Here is a 12,704-nt window from a genome sequence, read left to right as displayed (position 1 = left end):
CCGAGTTATTCAAGAATAACAATCATGTCGCGTAATCTATCGATATCGTCTTCCTCTTGGAGTTCATGTATTGCTAAATAGCATGATTGGGAACAATGTTTTAAAATACAGGTTCGTTTAACGGTTTCCGGTTCTGCGCAATGCCTAAAACTATTACATGATGTTTCTTCCGGTTTAAGACTGCTTGTGCGATGCTAAATCGTAATTAACAGTGGATCATTAACGAGTGTACGAGCATCAAATGTCAGTATATGATAGATGTATGAATCGCTCGTTCTTAATTCCTTTGAAAACGTTTTTTGTTCTAATTAGAAATCACGCGTTTAGCTTTGTCATTAGCGAAAAGAAAAGAATCTTTGTTCAGGCCATTTACTTTGTATTCTCTCCTCGATAACCAAGCGCTGATACGAACAAAGTATGATGACTTTATGAAACTAGTCTCATAAAGTTAATATGAGTATACAAAACTCTTAACTACGATCCACATATAACTGTATATACTGAAATGTATATTATATTAGAACTTAAGTTTAAGAAATATATTTTTAACAATTTGAATGATACGAGTATAATGGTAAATGGAATGGGACGCAGTACCTTAGTAGTATCTAGACCACGGACAGCAACAAAGGCAATACAAATACGAATGGCCCCAGTGGGACACCGTGCAGGCATCATTATCAATTTAATTAAATATTTTTAAAATGTTTTTCGTAAACATTAAATGCACGTGTTTAGTCATTAAATCAGGGTCTGTATGCAAATTTGCTCTTATTTTTTCTTAATAATATCCTTCAAATTTAATTGATTTCTAAGAACTTCCTTAACATTTGTTTCGGTTACAATATCAAATACAACAACCTGCCAAAAAGTAACAAACAAGATAGCAAACTGGCCTTGAACGAGATTCTGCAACAAGAAAAAGAATTAAGGAGCGTCCGTGGCCGAGTGATTTAAGTTGATAACTTTAAGCAACTTGCCCCTTACCGCTGTTGGTTCAAATCCCGACTTGGACGGTGGGTTCTTTCATGTAGGGAAGTTATCCAGCTAGCATATGAAACGTCGTTGGTTGTACACAGGTGTCCGTTCGTGCCTGAAATAACCTGAGGTCTTCCAACACCAGTAAAGCTGGAAAGTCGCCATATGATCTATACGGTTGATGCGACGTGAAGCCCAACCAAAAATGTCCTTAGCAAGTATTCTTGTTTCCTTGGTTGTTTAAAGGTAAGTATATATATTGTGGTATTTTCCATCTTTTGGTCATATATACCAGATCAAGATTTAAAATGTCCTTATACAAGAAGTTTTGTCAATACTGTCCCCAGAACTGACCTTCTGATCAAGATATGTGAGGATTACATGTGAATAGCCGCCATTGGTTCCTTTTTGAATAATGACATCATTGAACACGCCCTCTCACGTGACACAAGCGTTCTAAAAATAGGTCATCCGAAAAATGTCGAAATAAATTACGATCGGCTTCCAATAATAACGATGTCAATTCAATTAATTTAAGTTCGATTTAAATTAAAATATGTTATACCTGGTCAGCATGTTATAAAGACGATCACCAAGGTGACCTTCATTTTTTAAATTTACGTGCCAATCGCAATTAACCTGCATACATGCAAAAAGGTAATTAAACTTTTTTTCCTTACTACGAACTAAGCTGTTTCGTATGAAGAAAACCATAAATTTTCTAAAGGCTGGAAACACTGTAATACATAATTACATTTTGAATTTATTTTAGAATGAAACGCACAGGAGTAATTAGACAGCATCCTTAATTTTGAGAACAATACCTTGGTAAGATAATTCATATTAGTACCAGCACAGAAATAATATCTTAAATACATAACATTTTCTTCGAAACAAATCTCATGTACATTTCTCTTATATCTGTCATCCCAGAATTATAAGAAATATAATATTTGAGAATTCTAAGACGAAAGTTTTCGAACATTTGAGAGTCTCACATAGATACATTTTATTCCGGACCATATATGTTTTAATACATGTAGTCAATATATTTTTGATGTATTATTTACTATTTGACAACCGTGGTTGCAAAGTAATTTTATAACTACATGTATTACTACTTTTAGGTGCTGCTTGTATCTTTGAAATAACATATATGTACGTTTCCGCGTTATTTCGTGACATATTTGTTGTTCTGGGCTTAAATGTGTAGGAATTATAGTGACATATGTGTTATTTGGAGCTCGAGTGTGTAGTGATTAAATTGACAAATGTGTTGTTTTTGGCACGAATATGTAGGCGTGTTGTTTTCGGGCTCAAATGTGTAGGTTATATAGTGACAAATGTGTTTTTGGGTCTTGAATATAAATGAATTTTGGTGACATATTTGTTTGTAGTAATAAACGTGACATATGTGTTGTTTGGAAGTCTATTGTGTAGGATTTATGGTGACATGTGTGTAGTTTGGGGTTCGAATGTATACAAATTATAGTGACATACGTGTTATTTGAGACTCGAATATGTATGAATTACAGTGACATATTTCTTGTTTGAGAGTCGAATGTGTAGTGATTATCGTGACATATGTTGTTTGGGGCTCGATTTTGTAGGAATTATAGTGACATATGTATTGTTTAGGGCTCGAATGTGTAGGAATTAAAGAGACATATATATGTGTTCTGTGGGGCTTAAATTTGTAATGATTAAACCACGAGGGCAACATTGTTCTGCATCAAATTTCGTGCAGACTCCATTAGATTATGTATTTCATGTACCCAGTGTTACGAAAAGGCTCTTAACCCGTAAGCCTTGATAACTATATGAAAATTGTTACCAGTATTAGTACATGAACAGGAGTATATGGAAACAAAATAATTGGATATATGGAAACAATTTATCACCTAAAAATGATAAAAAAGCAATGATTTACAGCAAAATACGACAATTTCTTCTAACATTATGATACGAGAGATATTAGTATACGTCAAGCGTAAGAAAAACTGTTTGCTCTGCCAGGCAATTAAAGAATAAACATAACAAGTTTCAAAATCTTCGAGTTTCGAGATCTTTTATTATGTGAGACAATCTCTCTCGCTCTTGTCGTATTGACTAACCACTAGACATCAGAAAAATAATGACGTGAGACTGGAGTGAAATAATTTGAAATTCGAATCTCAAATTGGAATCGGCATGTCAAGTCCTCAGAATTTTCAGTAATTATAGCTTTTGTTAATATCGTCATACGTTGACGTCAGTCCCTGGCAGCAGATAGTGATAGGTCGTATCTCTCTTTTGACATTCCGGATAGCAGAACGGCGTGAAACGGGATATAGCATTGTGTTTTAATTGACTGAGAGGTTATTAGTGGTTCTGACAAACTAAACTTTACAAGGTAAAGCAAAGAAATTGGCATTTAGTTCCCCTCTGTCTTAAGAAAAGACAGACTAAGACACTTTTGGGAGATGTTTTCCCCCTTCCAGACTAATTAATTGCAAACTTTTAGAAATATATGCTTAACTTCTGAACCAGCTCAAGTCCGGGATCAATTCTTCATTACTTTTGCGTAGGTTTTTTTAAGTAGCGTTTCTTTTTTCTATCGGTGAACACATCTGCTTTGGATCATGATAAATTTGATTTTTACGACACATACAATAAATGAAATGCGAAAAGGACATGACAAATAAGCAAGAATTATAAAAGAAAATGCAATTGCTTTAGAAATGTGTGTGTGTTTTTTTTTTAATTAAGAATTGTTAAAACTTATATTTCAAGATTATTTTTCCTAATCAGATATTTTAATAAAACGCATGCTTTGGAGACTTATTTAAAAGTTATTTCAACATTTGTCAGTGACGTTCAGCTTTTCAAAAGGAACAATTACCACCGTTGTCCTTTTTGTGCAAATAAAGAAATACGGAACCACATAAGAAAATCCAAAACGGCAATTTCAAATTGTTGCAGGCTCGGTTTGATTGAGCCTACCAGCCTAACCTTTGGACTCAATATAAACTTCAGTGAGGTATAGCTTAATCACGATTTTGCTGTTTGAAAATCTTCCATCTTCAGTACAGATGGAAAAACGCATGACCTTTAAAGGCACATTATGCAGAAATGAATGTTGTTTTCTTCTTTAGAAAAAGCAAACAAGTGAGTTTTAATTATGTTTCGATTTAAAGCATACGGGAAGTATAATGTGAAATAGTTTGTCATAAAAGTATCAAAACTTAACCTTAGTGATATTTTTACTGCCATACAATATAATAAAACACATCAAGTTCAAGTCTAATGCCACTTAAATAGTAAAAGGACACCTAGATGAGGACTGAAAATTGTAGCATTATTTGAGGATAATGGGCCTTAAAGGTGTCGGTGGGATTTGCAATTTTTTTGCATTCTCTAAATGCCGCAATATGCAAAGTCACATCAGTGATTCTAACCAGTGACCGGCGATCGTCTGCAAATAGTCATGACCTCGGCTCTGTCACAAAGAACGCGTTATAAATCCGCCAAAATCTTTTAGAACTTAACTGTTTTTGATATTCATTATACGCAATATGACTATTTTTTGTACGAATTCTGTCAAAAATGCTTTATGGTGGTTTCGGCAATGTGTTGCACCTGTACCGACCTGGTTGAAAGTTAGCTTTAAAAAAAGCTTGAAAATAAGAAAATTCCACACCTGAACAACTTCAGAAAAGAAACAAATTGATTGATCACTAGTATATCAAATACTGTAAAAATGAGAAACCTTTTCTTACACATTGTATTATGTGTAAAGTTTAAAAATTGATTAGGTGCAAGCCAATACGTCATTTTGTCAAATTTTCAGCTAATGTCGATGCAGCGAGCAAAAATTCCCAATCTCCCGCACTTGCCGTTACATCGTGCTAAGGTTTTTTCCTGCACAAAATGTACCGAAAACATGTAACACAAATAATGTCAAAGGATAGGTCTTTATTAAAATGGAAGGCAAAAACGCGTTTTAATGGCAGGGGTTATAAATGTTATATAATGTCATAAATATGTATTTTAGAACATTATTATATCGCATTTTCCCTGGCAATTACATAAACATTTTATGTATTGCTCATTCGTCAGGCGGTGATAAAAAAAGTTCCAGAAATAAGCCAAATGTCGTATTTAAAATCCATGTTTCATGTTTTTTGACACTTGTTTTTCGTAAAAGGTCAGTAAATTAAGTGGCATGTTGAGCGTTTTATGATAATTGCTTATAATACCAAAATATTACGTCGGCTAGTCATTGGACCACCTACTGGGTCAACTTGTTGGCATTTTGAAATGTTTTTTATCCTTTATTAGTAATCTATTGATAAGTTAGCGTTTACTTTATTAAAATATCATACAACCATGAGCGTAAGTTCGAAGTTTTATTAAATTAGGCGTTAAATTTTTACGAAAATCTGATCTGTACATTTTGTTTATTTAAAAAAGATAAATGTCACGATTTAAGGAAACATTAATTATAGAACTAAAAGTCCGTCATTGTGCGGTAAAGTCTCGTGGTCCGTCATTGTGCGGCTAATTCATATGGTCCTTATTTACATTTCTTCACTACAAGACAAAATAAAGCAAATGTAATTTATACTATACGTCGATTACAAGACACACCGATAAGGAATCGCTTTTGCCGCAAATTTACACATTTACAACTCTAAGGTTATATACAAATACTTTTACTTTTTTACTTTTTTTTCTGTCCATTTCTTAAAAAAACTATTGCAAATTTCGATAAATAAGATATTGAATTTGTTTCTGTAAATGTAAATTGTTAATGACCACGGATATATACTGTTATTTGTAAGAAATATGATAAGTTTGCATCACCGCAACAAACTTTAATGAAATGCACATTATTTGAAGTTGATTTAAACTAATCGGATGTCACATCTACTTTATAAAGCCTTGTATGCCAATCAATTAAACTCCTCAAATGAACAATTTTATTAATGTGTTTAATCGTTTAGTCAGAGAAGATTTGTTGATAAATATAAACCATCTTTGTACAATTTTCTACGCCATTAATCACCTCTGGTGTCGTGTGGAACTTAAATGATAGGAGATATGGATTTTCGCCTTTATAAACAATGGTTAAGTAGCACCTAGGTTTAGGTTGTAAGTCAACAAAAGTCGCTCTCTTAAAATACTTCTTACAACCCTAAGCGCAGCCGTTCCCGCTTTTATCACATAACAAACAAAGATCTACTCCGATCCTCTGCGCTTCCTGAATTATTGGTAAAACAGAGAGAAAATTATAGAATACCGTATATATTATAAACAAAACACATTCAATTTTTTTAAACCATTTCAAATTTTCATTTGATAAAAAGAGAAATTGCTGGGAGAACTGAAACGTATGGTTGACGAGCGTGTGTCCAGAGCGAAAATCCAATGGATCGAACAATCGAAAGCACGACTTTGTCATAATTTCGTGTTATTGAACTTTCATCCCTTCAATACAAACTCGCGAATACTCGTGATATTAAAATATGTCGTGCTTTTTTATCATTTCCGGCGGGGCGAATATGTGTCAAAGTGTCGTGTTGTCAATATATCGCCTCGCAAAGGCAAAACCTACAAGACACGACAAATAAGGTCGAAAAGTATATTGTTCTTGCAATAAGTACGTCATGTCTTGACGTTTCAGTCCTGAAAAAACGAAAGATAAATAAAATCCGAAAACATTACTTTGTGTCCGAAAACACATTCATACGACATGGCAACCGTTACCATAGAAACAACGTTAAGCAACCACAATAAAGCAAAGACGTAAATGAAAGAAAAACAACTTCACATGGAAGGTATTTTTCCCTGATGTTAAAAGTTTCTGCCATATAGTTAGGTCATTTGAATAGCCAACACAAGGGCTTAGAACCCTGATTTATGCCTAATTATTATGCTTAAACGTCTTTATTAAGATTCACGTTCCCATTTTAAAATAAAGAGATGTTTTCTTCCAAGGTCATGATATTCTGCCATACCAAAAAGTTGTATTCCCCATGCTAATTTTGGTTATTAAAACCTAAATCTAGAAAGAGCAATTCTCAAATCCCTCATTTATTTTTTAGAAATGTTCAGTTTGGACCAAAACTGTGAGCATTTCCTTAAGATATTTACTTAGCTTAATTTGAAACTGAAATTAAGTATTCGATAATTGTTTTTTGACAATGTAATATATTTTCATGTTTTTCAATAATTGAAGGTCGGATCGTTCTAATTTTCGCGAGGAAAACGGATCTGCATAGAGAAAATGCACGTGTTTGAGGGGGCGTTCAAAAGTATTCGGTACCAACTCATAATTCCTGCGACGTTAAGTAATAAAACATCCGTACCTCTGCTTGGAGAAGGCGGTAGTTACTGATTTGAAATATAACACAAAACTGCACTTGTGTCTGAGAGAATGCTCGAACAGTTGAAATGTTAAATGGGTTTTCTAATTCAGGTAACCTCTTTCGGATTTATAGAGATTCCGTCTTGTTCGCAAAGTATCTAACCACTTAAATATTTAACGTACAAAGCACGCGGAGTATAGCACGTGCATAGCTCGACAATGTGCTGAAAATTATGAACAAAAATAGAATAAATTAGCTATCTTTCGAAAACGAATGTCATTTACGGACTCATTAATGTTCTCAGTTCAATATTAAGTCAATATCAAACTTTTTTCTGGAACTCGAATTTCGATCATCTTTTAAAATAGATGCATTTGTCGTTAGAATTGCATGTGGCAAATATTCGATTCGATGTTCGTCATTGTTTTCGATATAACTTTCTACTCTCGAAATGGTCTCAATATTAAATCGACGCGTTATATTGCAATTTTTATCATGGAGCTTCCGTGGCAGAGTGGTTAAGATCACTTGCCACTCAATGTTGTGGGCTCGAATCCCGTCAGGGACTTTGAATTTTTATTTTCATTTGAAATAGCTTTTCCATGTATCATACGGAACGTCAGTGGTTCTGCTGTGGACTTCCTGCACCAGTCAAACTAGAAAATCTCTATAATTATGACCTAGATCTATATTGTGTCGGCGTGACTCAAAATCTAAACGAAGATATTTTAAATCCAAACAAAGCAATGGCAGCCTAATCAATTTAACTAACATGGTACCATTCAAGCCCTAATTATCTTTAATGATTAGACAACTCATGACATATGAAATCTTTTGTCACAGTCATGTAACTTTTGCAAGATTCTCGTAAAGATACTGAAATCCGATGATAACATTTAAAAACCTCAATTCTGGTGATAATCAAATATCACTGAGATATAATTTAAAATCATTATTTATTTCATTTCAATCCAGAACTAAAAGGTTGTTTCGTTAGATTAATGTATTCCTCAAAATGAAAAAATGGTGCCGCAGTAAATGTCGGACCCACATTTGTTCCTAAAACGTCTATAACAAAATGACAAGAGTCGTATGTTGTCTTTTTAATAGTAGATCATAGTTTCTTACAACGGCTTATTATGGAATGTTATGAGTAAAATAGATTTTTATTTACCAGCAGACAATGGGGGCGTTCAATTGTATAAACCCCGGCATTTGTTTATATAAGGTGTCATTTTATAATTGTAGATGCTTTTTTTTTATTCTTGATTTAATCGGTGACTACTTAAATGTCACTGAGCCAATAACCTCAAATAAGTCGATCTGTTCATGTCGAACAATCCATCCATCGTGGGTTTTTTTTCTGCATGATACGCAAATGAAAAGCAGACGACAGCTAAAAATAACATGTAGGTCATCATTAAAGTATATATGGTAATTTGATCTCTGAGCTTGAAAGTGTTTAAATTTACGACCCCTTATCAACAGCAGATTGTGCACTGAGGTCGACCAGTGTGACATTATTTCTGCAGACGACAACCAAAGGTCATGTTATCAGACGAAACAAAATTCCACTCACGTCGTCTCGTAGCCAAGTTTTACAACTAGGCAGCGAGGTCATTTAAGGATACTAGTCTTCAAAAAAAAGAAGGTTGAATTATGATCCACACGTTAATTTCATTAAAGGAAATAGAATTTAAAACAAACGAAAGGCGCAATTGATCTAACACTAAACCTGTCCCGGAATTGCATATATGCAGATTACGTGCATGTAAATTTAGGCATAAATGATCACTAAAAGGTGATGGGTGTATAACGAATTCATCTTATTTTTTGTCATCAATTTCAGTTAGGCGCTACATATTTTATTTTTAATCAAACCGTTTAATGAAATTTCAATCATTCTTAAAGAACCACACATCCCTGTGCATGAGATTTTATTAAAATGTCATTCACAAAACGTTTTGGTTTTAAATTCCCGACATTTTATTGCTTTATATATATTTATATTGCATGGATTTTCTTTTAACTTGTCCCCGTACAGGCATCACTTTAAAACAAGAGGTAAATATCGCGGTATTAATTCGGTGCAAATTAGTTTAATTCTTATGTAAAAAAAAAAAAAAAAAAAAAAAAAAAAAAAAAAAGATCAAGAAATATATCGGTTCCCAATTATGACATACAAATACAATATAAAAACAACACTTTTGTTCTTATTGGACTTTCAGAAGAAAATCCCAGCTTTTTATTGTCCCATCAAGTGCGCTAAGTGTCGTCTTCAAGTAGGGGAAATATATGTATTTTTCACACGTTTTATTTAAAAACTCTATTGTTGTCTCATATAATGACAGCCTCAGCAACATATTAAATAGGTAGATAAGAATATGTTACATCCATATCCGCCTTTATTGAAATCATTTTGTACAAAAATGAACACACCTGACACCGTACAAACAAAAGGTAAGCCTTTTGAAATAAACATGCAATTCTAGTAGTTGGTTAACTTTATGTTACAAAAATCGATTCAATAGCAAAAAATTACAATGTTTTCAAAATTTGATTCCCGTCGAGTTCAAATTAATTCAGAATAACAGATACTGATTAAAATTTGATTTTTGACCATAAACTTAAGTGTTGTTTATATAATGATGTGAAATAATTTGTTCGGTATAAGTGTACATATTGTCAGGGTCGGAGTTTCACACATTTTCCCATAATTACTGCACATATGTGAACAAGACGGCATCATTCACAGTGACCTCATCTTATACAGGCTCTTGTGATAAATCGCTACGCTCTTATTGGTCGGAAGTGCCCCATCCAAAACCCTCTCGTGTCAATGGCCTACAATTAAGTCATTTCAAAGTTTTCCCACTATATAATTGTGCGGAGCATGTTTTTTTTACCATAATTGGCCATGCAAAAATGCACTTTTCTATATACTTAAACGTAATATGTTTCTAAGTTTCTGTCTTAAATGTATATATACTTATATTGTTTCATGCCATAAGTACTTTGATACAATGTCGTAAAATTGTCATATTCATTAAGTGCCACATTTCTCATGGAACGCCTTGATTGTCACGTCTGCTTATCTGTGACATAGTCTAGATTCACAGTTCCCCGTGATTGTAAAGATGTACACGTTTAAGAATTCTCAAATATAAGCAATTTGAACATTTATAAAAAAGCAAACCCATAATTAAACTATCACATCTGGGCGAGTGGAATATCTTAAAAATGAATAAATATAAAACTTTTGCACCATTTTATTGCCGTTGCAATTATATTTCAGTACATGAAAATTGCCATTGTGCCGAGGCAAGTCACACTGGACTGAGACGTGAAAGCTCTTCTCTTCATATCGAATGCAATCGCAAATGTTCGGCAATTTCCGTCATACTTCGGCAATCGATGAGATGTCCGAGTAGTGGTGACAGCCACTTGTACCATATTTTATTATAAAATAAGTTGTGACCCGGCTTGGGATTGAGTCCGGAACCTTCCGCAAACGCGGCGTTTTATTCATATTTCTACCTCAAAGGCACCGTCGCGGCTAGATAAAATGAAACTTACATATGAATAAAATGCGGCAAACAATTATACAAATGAAAATGGGTTTTGTTTATGATAATAATTATAATCATAATTATCATAATGATTAGGTTGCACATGGTAGCACGTTCCTTCCATAATGTTCCTATAATAAATACTGTCAGTAATAATATTTATTAATAAATGTGGCTTTGTTTGCGGATAATCCCCTCATATGGAACGCCGCTTTTGTTATATATTAGAGTATTTCGAGTATTTCGAGTTAAATTCTAAATCCTGCTGGACCCTTCAAAAAGATTACCTGTTGCCATAAGAATAGAACCAGGCCGGTTTGCACATCCATGAAGCCTTTAAATTTTCATTATTATATCATAGACACTTGGTTTCAACTCAGTTGCCATGATATTAATGAATTGCCATCTTTTTCAATAATATAATGGGGATAATCATTAATGCGGAAAATCGTCAAAATGAGTTACGACCAAGTGCCTTTGCTTGATATTCCCCAAAAAAGAACATGGACAGTTCAACAAATAAAAGATGGACAAATATATTTAAGTAATTCACCAGGGAACAGGTTAACAACTTTCAACACTAATTCCAGGAACATCCTTCTTTGCTCTGAAGGGAGTTCCCCACATTTTGTAACATCATGTTTGGAATAAAGGGGGAATTTAAAGAAACTAAATACGGGTTGGGGGTCAAAAGTATTGACCTGACATTTTCATTTTAAAACATCCTTATTCAGCGTTCACTTTCATTTATCGTGGTCTTATATAACCACACAGTCATTTTTTAGGATTTCCGCTTAATGCTGTGGTCATAAAGTCATTATTTAATTAAATATTTAAGCATGTTTTTCTTTTCACGGTGTGGGAGTTTATATTTATTTTAAAACTAAAGTCGTCAATTTTTGCGTATATACAAAAAATCAACTGAGCAAATGTATAGCCTACACGACCTGTAAAGTATGATGCATGCCAACCACTTGACCCTTAACTTTGGATTCGAATTCCTTAATTTTGGGGAAGAGCTCTGATATTTTTTCAGTTCTCGTGTACATTGATACCCGGCCGTGACTGAAATATGGTACAATCTTCAGCCAACATAGGGCTCAAACACAGTTAATAATCATTTCTTTCTTCATCACCATATAAATCTTGAAATTTATTAAAACGAGGAACTGACAATAAACTTTGACACTAAAGGTCTTGTGCTTAAGGATTATACTTTTACCTTAACAAGGAACAGACAAATGTCTATGACATAGAAAAAGTATATATCCTTATATATAAAGTATGTAATACTATATACTTATAATCTATAGCCTATGGCCGCCTTTATTGGAAAATATACAGGGAATTATGGAAACCCCCTGCTGAAACCCTTTTTTCTTTTGAAATACATATACATCATAAATACCATATTTTCCTTAACATATTATTTACATGTATGTAATATTTACTTTCGTTCAATAACAATGTCGGATAACCAACGAGAAAATTATTATAGATATTAATTTTTTAAAAGGCAAACATCCACTAGGACGTTTGATTTATTTTTCTAAAAAAGATGTTGCCAGGTGTTTATTATGATTTTTTTCTTTTAAGTAAATGTACAAATAGCTTTTAAATATCAACATTTCATATATGGTCGAGACATAGAAACCAATATTTATTTTAACATGAAGATTTATAATTGTTACATTAAACCAAAGTCACACTTGAGGTTTCCCTCCTTTATCATATGTTTCCTGTTTTAAAAATCATCTTTATAATTAAACCATGACTTGTATTAAGAATTGACATAATTAATCAGGCA

This window comes from Ruditapes philippinarum, unplaced genomic scaffold (assembly GCF_026571515.1).
Source record: "Ruditapes philippinarum isolate M1 unplaced genomic scaffold, ASM2657151v2 ctg34_1_1_1_1, whole genome shotgun sequence".
NCBI lineage: Eukaryota > Metazoa > Mollusca > Bivalvia > Venerida > Veneridae > Ruditapes > Ruditapes philippinarum.
The sequence above is the reverse complement of the archived record's forward strand: the minus strand, read 5'-3'. Positions refer to the sequence as shown.